Source organism: Pinus tabuliformis, chromosome Q, assembly GCF_031772625.1.
Source record: "Pinus tabuliformis cultivar Carrire ecotype Pingquan chromosome Q, CPIR1, whole genome shotgun sequence".
Taxonomy (NCBI): Eukaryota; Viridiplantae; Streptophyta; class Pinopsida; order Pinales; family Pinaceae; genus Pinus; species Pinus tabuliformis.
In genome coordinates, this window is record NC_142296.1 from 507,977,966 (window position 1) to 507,986,347 (window position 8,382).

The 8,382-nt window shown below is 35.3% G+C and overlaps 1 pseudogene across 1 annotated transcript; it reads right to left on the reverse strand.

Moving 5' to 3' along the window:
• Positions 1-2,848: 2,848 nt before the first annotated feature.
• Positions 2,849-5,445, reverse strand: LOC149220397 (putative polyamine transporter At1g31830 pseudogene; annotated as a pseudogene). The gene is made up of 2 exons (XR_016249278.1): positions 5,140-5,445; positions 2,849-4,923 (listed from the first exon to the last, which is right to left on the reverse strand). The product of XR_016249278.1 is annotated as a putative polyamine transporter At1g31830 pseudogene (transcript).
• Between the last annotated feature and the right edge of the window lie 2,937 nt (positions 5,446-8,382).

Sequence of the window (8,382 nt, forward strand, 5' to 3'; positions counted from 1 at the left end):
GCTCTAGTTGCCAATTTTAACAGATTTTAACATGGCTTATAACACAACGGTGGTCAATTGCTTTCGTGCATAGATTATATCCCTAGCCTCTTCTCCAGATGAGAAGACCATACTGTCCTTGACAGTTGTATGTCACTCCATGAGACCTTTGCTATTGCACAGTGTGATTTTTGTATGTTTTCTAATTTGTTTGTATTCTTTATAAGTTTTATTTAGCTCAAAAATGCTTGGACATTCCCTTGATGTACTTATTGTACATGATGTAATATGTTATTCACTAGTCTCATTGACTGGTTCCTGCCCATTGTGGAGATCCATAAAATTTTGTTTTTTTCTCTTTCCACATTTCCAAAATATTCACAAGGCCAAACCTGCTCATTTGATGTACTCTTCTGACATTTCAAAGAAAAATATTTTGTTGTTTTACGGATCATATCATTTAACAATTAAAATCTAAGGAAACCACATGTGAACAAACAGAATGTAACAAAACACAAGTAAATGAAATGATAAAGTTAGTTTTGCATAGTAAAAATGCTTTCCAATTCTGATAAACAACAAAATTTTGAAAATATGATGATGGTGGTGATGATTGTTAATATCCACTGAAGTCTGAAACAAACTTAGGTATATTGGATTTTAAGATATAAAAAAATTAAAGTAAAATTTAAGGCAAGAAATTACTTGTGAAATAGCGCAAAAGAAACACTTACAAGAAATAAACCAGATGTAGCTTCTTAAAAGCAACCACAAAGTTAAAGTGTGAAACAATGATTAAACTAAATATTTGAAAAGGATTTCTCAGATGAGAAGCAATTTACTAACGTATATGATCATCTGAATCTTCATGTGTTGGGTTTTAATTTGGAATGTAAAATGTTAAACGAACAAACTAGTATAGTTCTCACGAGATTAAAATATAATGAATACTTTTTGGAGAGGAGCATTTAAACCTGGCAGGCACATATAGCTAATCTCTACATTCCATGCCTGATAAGGCAGGAAATCTCCAACTGATTCACTCCAAGAAAAGAAAATACCCCGTTCTAATAGTTTAGCGTCAACCCAACAAATACTGCCCATATGATGAATCAATTTATCTCCAAGGAAATAAAATACAAGTTATCCAAGAAAAGAAAATACACGATTCTAATAGTTTAGCATCAACCCAACAAACACTGCCCAAATGATGATTCAGTTTATCATCTTTTCCTTAATATACAGTTGCAAAATGACTTGGGCATTCCCTTCATGTATTTATTGTACATGATGTAATATGCTAGTCACTAGTCTCATTGACTGGTTACTGCCCATTGTGGAGATCCATAAAATTTTGTTCATTGTCTCTTTCCACATTTCCAAAATATTCCCAAGGCCAAACCTGCTCATTCCTGCTCATTTGATGTACTCTTCTGACATTTCAAAGAAAAATATTTTATTGTTTTACAGATCACATCATTTAACAAATAAAATCTAAGGAAATCACATGTGAGCAAACAGAATGCAACAAAACACGAAATCTAAGGAAATCACGTATGAGCAAAAAGAATGAAATAAAACACAAGTAGATGAAATGATAAAGTTAGTTTTGCATAGTAAAAATGCTTTCCAACTCTGATAAACAACCAAATCTTCAAAATAGGATAGTGGTGGTGATGATGGTTAACGTCCACTAAAACAAACTTACGTCAGGGCTATTGGATTTTCAGATATAAAAGATTAAAGTAAAATTTAAGGTAAAAAATTACTTGTGAAATAGCGCAAAAGAAACACAAGAAATAAACATGTAACTTATCAAAAGCAACCACAAAGTTAAAGTGTGAAACAATGATTAAACTAAACATTTGAAAAGGATTTCTCAGATGAGAAGCAATTTACTAATGGCCATGATCATCTGAATCTTCATGTGCTGGGCTTTAATTAGGAATGTAAAATGTTAAACGAGCAAACTAGTATAGTTCCCACCAGCTTCAAATATAATGCATACTTTTTGGAGAGAAGCACTTAGACCTGGCAGGCACATATAGCAAATCTCTACATTGCATGCCTGATAAGGCAGGAAATCTCCAACTGATTCCCTCCAAGAAAAGAAAATACCCAATTCTAATAGTTTAGAATCAACCCAACAAATAGTGCCCATATGATGAATCAGTTTATCTCCCTTACCTTAATATACAATTGTATAAGATTATTGAATTATTTTTCGTAGTATGAAACCAGGATAAAAATAAATGAAATCTAAAGAATTTTCACATAATTTTAAAATAAGAGCAATTAAAATATATTGAATGGTTTACAGGGATTTAAAAGAGAACTTTTTTTTATCAAATTTACAAGCATTGATTTTTTTCAAGAGCTATTTAACGAATTAAAACCTCTCAGAAATGCACTTACTGCATTCTAATCATTTAGTAGACTATACTGTAACTATGGCCGGCTTCATACACGACTTTCCACAACACAACACAACACAGGAGACCACTGATGATTGAAGGAAATTCAATTATATCCTATCAATAAACAGGACTTGTGTTCTTTCATAATGGTGTTTCTTCCCTTGACCTGAGTATATATCAGAAGGCAAAAGGATGGCCATCTCTAGAGACAGTCATAAATCTTAACATGCTCTTCACATACATCATATTTTTGGATGAAAAAATGCAAGGATCCTCTACACTATCCCTAGTCAGTTCCACAGTCTACCCATCATTTCATCAAGAGAACAATATTTAGCACGTATATAACTAAGAAAATGTAACCATTACAACTCCGTTTCTTATAGCCATATAGAAAGTTCTATTCGTATAAACATACAGACCCCAAAAAGTACTCTGCAGGTTCAAAGAGGTTAAAACAGGGGAAAAGAGCATAAAATGCTAACATCTATTCCATCGTAAGTATATGTCACATGCTTTTAGGCCAGAAATACCTGTTGTTTGAATTCCGCTTCATGAATGAAAAAGCTTTCAATAATTGTAGGCCTTATCTCATAATTTGAAGGGGAATGTTATTTATGCAAAAAAACAAGTTTCACCCTGGCTTAATGCCCTTTATTCACCTTCATCAATATGAGTATGATTCTCCAGACCATGCAGGAGTGTGCATCATTATGTTGGGTCTACTAAGCTCCCCGAACTATTTTACAGGGAGATTTGGTAACTTCCATGCAAGCGCTGGCCTCTGGCCTTTTTCTAACTTTCTGAAGCAGAATCAAATTGCTCTTGCTCGCAAACCGCCTAGGATTCACAAATGGATTGTAGTTTATGTAGTTTCAGCTGAAAGCAACCCTATATTTGCATCATTAGCATCCTCGAAGCGATCTGGTTTTAAATCTCTGTGAATTGGCAGATCTGGAACCTCTAAACTATTGACAAACCTTGCCCATTTTTGTTTTTTCATAAACTCAATACATGGATACAGAAGAAACCCAATCAAAACAGCAGTGATGCTGACAACCATAACTTTACGTGAGGCTACTAGCAGCACTAAAATCAACAGCAATGAAGGAGGTAGGCAAAGCAAAACAACTCCATGAGTTCCAAATGGAACTTTGTAAGGGCGAGAGATGGCTGGCTCCTTGAATCTTAGCCAGATAAAGGCTGCAAACTCAGCAAACATGCCAAAGCAATACAGATAATTTTCTGCAGCTACAATCTCTTGGAAAGTCATCGAAGATAAGACAAGCACTCCTGAGGCAGAACATAAAATGCCCAAAAGAGGAGTCCCATATTTTGACCTCACTGCAAATACTGATGGCAACATACCCCTCTCTGCCATTCCTAGAAGTTGGAAAGAGTCGCTGCTCATCTCCGCCTCAAACATTCCCATGTTTGAAAGAGCTGAAGCTGCTTCCATCCACCACTGCAACCAGACGCCACCTAAAATTTTTGCAACGTCTGCAAAATAGCCAGCATTCCATTGACTTCTAACCAGCTCTATAGAGCCGGTCGCTGATAACAGGGGAATAAAATAAGTACCAACCACAAGCATCACAGCGCAAAAAAGAGATTTAGGAAGCGTTCTCTTTGGATCCTCGACTTCTCCTGCCAATGTACTTATGGAGTCCCAGTAATTCAGATTCCAGAAGAGTGTATTCAGATAAACATTCCAGTCAATATTTTTCATATCGATCTCCAGCCATCTTGAAGGTTCCAACCTCGGTATTGCAAGAATACCCATCATGCAGAAAGGAAGTAAAGAGAAGATTCCTAAACAAACTGAACCCCAGCCTACAATGGTAAGACCTCTGTAATTCAGGAAAGTCAAGGCCAGGGTTATAACGAGAATAGCTGCAACTCTTGGAAGCCCACTGCCTACCTCTGGAACAGCAGATTTCAAGTAATCCAAGAATAAGACAGGATAGAGTGCGTTATCAATGACTCCACTCAACCACTTCCACCAGCCCTGCTGGAATCCCCAAAACGGACCGAATGCAGCAGAAATCCATACAACATAACCCCCATTTTCTGGAAACATTGTGCCCAACTCAGCAGTCACAAGACATTCAGGAATGCTCCATAGCAGCGGAAAAACAAGAAAACCTGCAAGGGCTAATAGGGGACCCCCAGCCTTCACAGAATCTTCAACACCAAAAGGTCCACCAGAGACTTCATAGAAAATGAGAAACACCAGAGGTACAAGAGATAGCTTATGATTGCTGTTGATCTGGGTTTTAAGAGATTTTGGTACCTCTCCATTCGGTCCGATGTCTCTTGAACTTGAATCCTCATTCATTCTGGGGTTTGGGAGAGGAAGACTCCCTCTTCTGTGCAAATTCTTCTCAAAGTTAGCCTCTTTTGACTCTGTTGTGGTTTCTTTGAAGGCGGTAGAAAATTGAGGAGAAACCATCAAATAGCCAAAACTATCTCATCCCATTCTGTGCTAATTTCTCAAATGACTGTCAGAAATAAAACAACGTATCTCCTGCAGAAAGCCATTGAAGTGTGTGTAATTGCAAAAGTGGTCGTCAGGTCGAATATGGGCAAGTGTCCCAATACGTGGAAAAACATCAGAGATCGGAGGATCCGCAGGTTCAGCCAAAAAACTACAGTTTTTATTTTCTCCATGTATAACATTCATTAGAAAACAAAAATACTCTCTACCCTCCTACTATATTTAGCAGAGCCGAACAAAACTTACCTGAGATGCCACTCTGCAATTCTTACACTTCGATCCTGTCAGGAAAGTCCTCTCGGAGGTCCGTTGCAATTATTCTGTATGCATCTCGCGGAACCCAAAGAATCCATCTCGCTTAAAATAAACAGAGAATAAACAAAGAAGACGCAGGGTTGCTAGCAGGGAATGTCCAAATAGCCATCTGATCAAAATGGAAATAAAGAAGCATGTGAAACCCAACAACTGTGTATGGATGTGTAACCAGCCTCCAATGGTTTTAAAATAATTCCACAACCCTCGAGGTTTTCACGTAAGCGAAAAGCTTTGAGTTATTTGTCCATTATAAAATTTGATTATTTAAAATAATAGGTGGGTAGTGTATAAAGGGTATAATTCCACTCCAACCAAACAAGGAAATTATAATTTAAAATATTTATTCATTTTTTAAAATGTTAAAATTTATTGTTAAATTTTATTTAAATTCACATAAAATTATTTTACTTTTAAATTTATTACATAAGGAGAGGTGAATTTATTTTTAAATAATAATAGTAATAAATATATATATATATATATATATATAATCTTAATTTGAGGTTTCTGTAATTTTAATTGTTTTGATTTATTTCTTTCACATAAAATAAAATTTTAGGTTTCTGTAATTTAAATTGTTTAACATAATTTGGAAGTTTAGGTTTCTGTAATTTAAATTGTTTAATATATTTCTTCCCAATTATATAGAATTTTTTCTGCGTTGAAGTTTAGGAAATCAAACCAAAAATAAATAGGAAGAAATCTAATTATCTAAAGAATCTTAAAAAAAATCAAATTAGAAAAAATAGAAAAATCTATTTAAAAAAAATTCAAATTCAAAAAATTAAACATTCAAAGAATTAGTAGAGAAGGAAAAAAATTATTAATAATAATGAATAAAAGGTAAAAATATATTGAAAATTAATATTTAATCATTAATGATAGTTATAAACATTAAAATTTTAAATTAATAATATTTAAAAATAAAAATAAAAAATTATAAATATAAATCTTTGAACGTCATTAAGAACGGGGTGGTGTGGCCTACGGGGTGAACGGGGTGGTGTGGCCTACGGGGTGGTGTGGCCTACCCCGGGGTGGTGTGGCCTACCCCCTGTACGTGAAGGTCACTTCATTGTTTCATGGATAGGCTTGTTCTTGGCTCTTTCTATATTTGGTATGTGATGCAAGGTGGGAATATGAATTTTGCACGTGTAATTTCCTTAGTGTGGGTGGGATTTTTCTTCACCCTCCGAAGTTGAGAAAGGAGGCATTGTTATGTCTATCAGCTAAAACTTTGTATTTGGGGGTGAGAGTATCTAATATTGAATTGGTATGTTGGAGGTTGTGCAACATTTGGGGTTTGTAAGGGCTATAATTCCTTGCTTCAATATTGGCTCGAGAGATGATTGACAGGTTAGAGATGGAGAAGCTAACATAATTGCAGTCAAGGTTAGTAGTGATCTTTGGCATCAACGCTTTGGACCATTGGCAGAATCATTATGGGAGCAATTCGGGTTTGGAATTGTTGAGTTGCTTTGTCTTGATGTTTATTTGTGGATTAAAGTGGGTATTTTTTTCTTCTCCTCCCTAGTATTACAATTTCCTTTGTTTTTGTTTATCACTCGTATGGTGTTGGCTTCTCTAAAGGGTATATGTGGCAGTTTGTTGTTGTTTTGTATCTTTGAAGTTGGAAGCCCTTATTGCCTGGGGAGAGGGATCACATCTCTGGTTTTTCTATTCCTTAGCATAGTGCATTGTGGAAATTTCCCTCTAGTGATTGGTTTAGAAGGCAAGGTCATATTATTATTTGCATATGTTCGACCAGTTTGGGCGTGCCTCTAGAGGGATTAAGCGTATTTCGTTGAAAGTTGCAGTGGGGTGGGATGGGTGGGTAGATTCTCCCAAACCTCTGGTATTAGTATTCGACCCTGAGTGGTGGTTGAAGGGGCGTGAGGTTTAGGATTGGTGAGGTTTCTTTCTCTAGTATTGTGTTGGTCTACTTCTTATAGTAGATACTATGCCTTGACATATTGTGTGTGGTCATCGTGGGGTTGGTGGACATGGCCAACTCAATTGGTCATGTGCCCAATCACAGGTTGAGGAGGTGGTGACTACTTATCACTCAACAACCTCTCATAGTACTCAGGTATAAATTTACAAATTTGGAGACTCGAGTTGCATAAGACTAACAAGCTTATTCTAACTCAAAACTTTGAGAGGAGGTTTCCCATTGGCTCTGACCTCAGTCATACCAAGGGAAGGAGGAATCAATACATGCATTTAGTAACTCTTTATTGGCAGTTAAAGACTCTGCTTGGACAAGTCTTAAAGGAGAAGCATGAAGATAGGAATGACATTATCTCTTTTTTCAATGATATTCATCACAATCAGTGGAAACAACAAGCTTGTCTAGATAGATTGGAAGCTCTATTAGTTCTCGTTGAGAGACACATCCAATGTGAGTTTAAGCCCTCTATGCCACCTGATTCAATTGCGATGGATCCAACTCCACTGTCATCATCGTACACTTGATTTGGCTATGTCCTTGCAGCCTCTTTTATGTTATCTAGTCTTTTGTTTAGTTGTTGTTCCTGGATTTCTATGTAAACATTTTGTAATTTTAATACCGACCAACAATTCTGGTGTGGCAGAGTGTGGCTGGTATTTTTTACGATTAGCTCATCAATGATGTCATATTATTTTTGGAAGTAATATAATTAACTTACAAAAAAATTAATAAACCCTTAATAATATTAAATAATAAATATTTTGTTTAAATTAATAATAAAACTTAAATAATTTTAAAGCTAAAATTACTAAAATTTAAATATTTATATTAACTAACATTTTTTAAGTTAATTATATTACCTAAAAACAAATTACATCATTGATTATCAAAATGGATTGGCCTCACTTTGTCACATGAGAAACCAAAGTTATTTGATGGTTTGTGAAAACTCGAAGTATCTACTAGAAACAAAGAACAACATTGATAACATAAAACCAAAAGAGGACCACTAAGAGATAGCCAGAACATGTATCCAATTCAAGTGTTCAATGATGTCACAGTTGTCAAATCCTTTGCACTTGAACTTGGTGGCACTGCAGATTTAAAATTGGAAAGTATCTCTTTGGAATCAACAACTACATAATTTGGCATGTAAGTTTCAAGGGTGATTTGGAAATTAAAATTCCAACAAATTTGTAATTCGAAATTGTTTTGATATGATG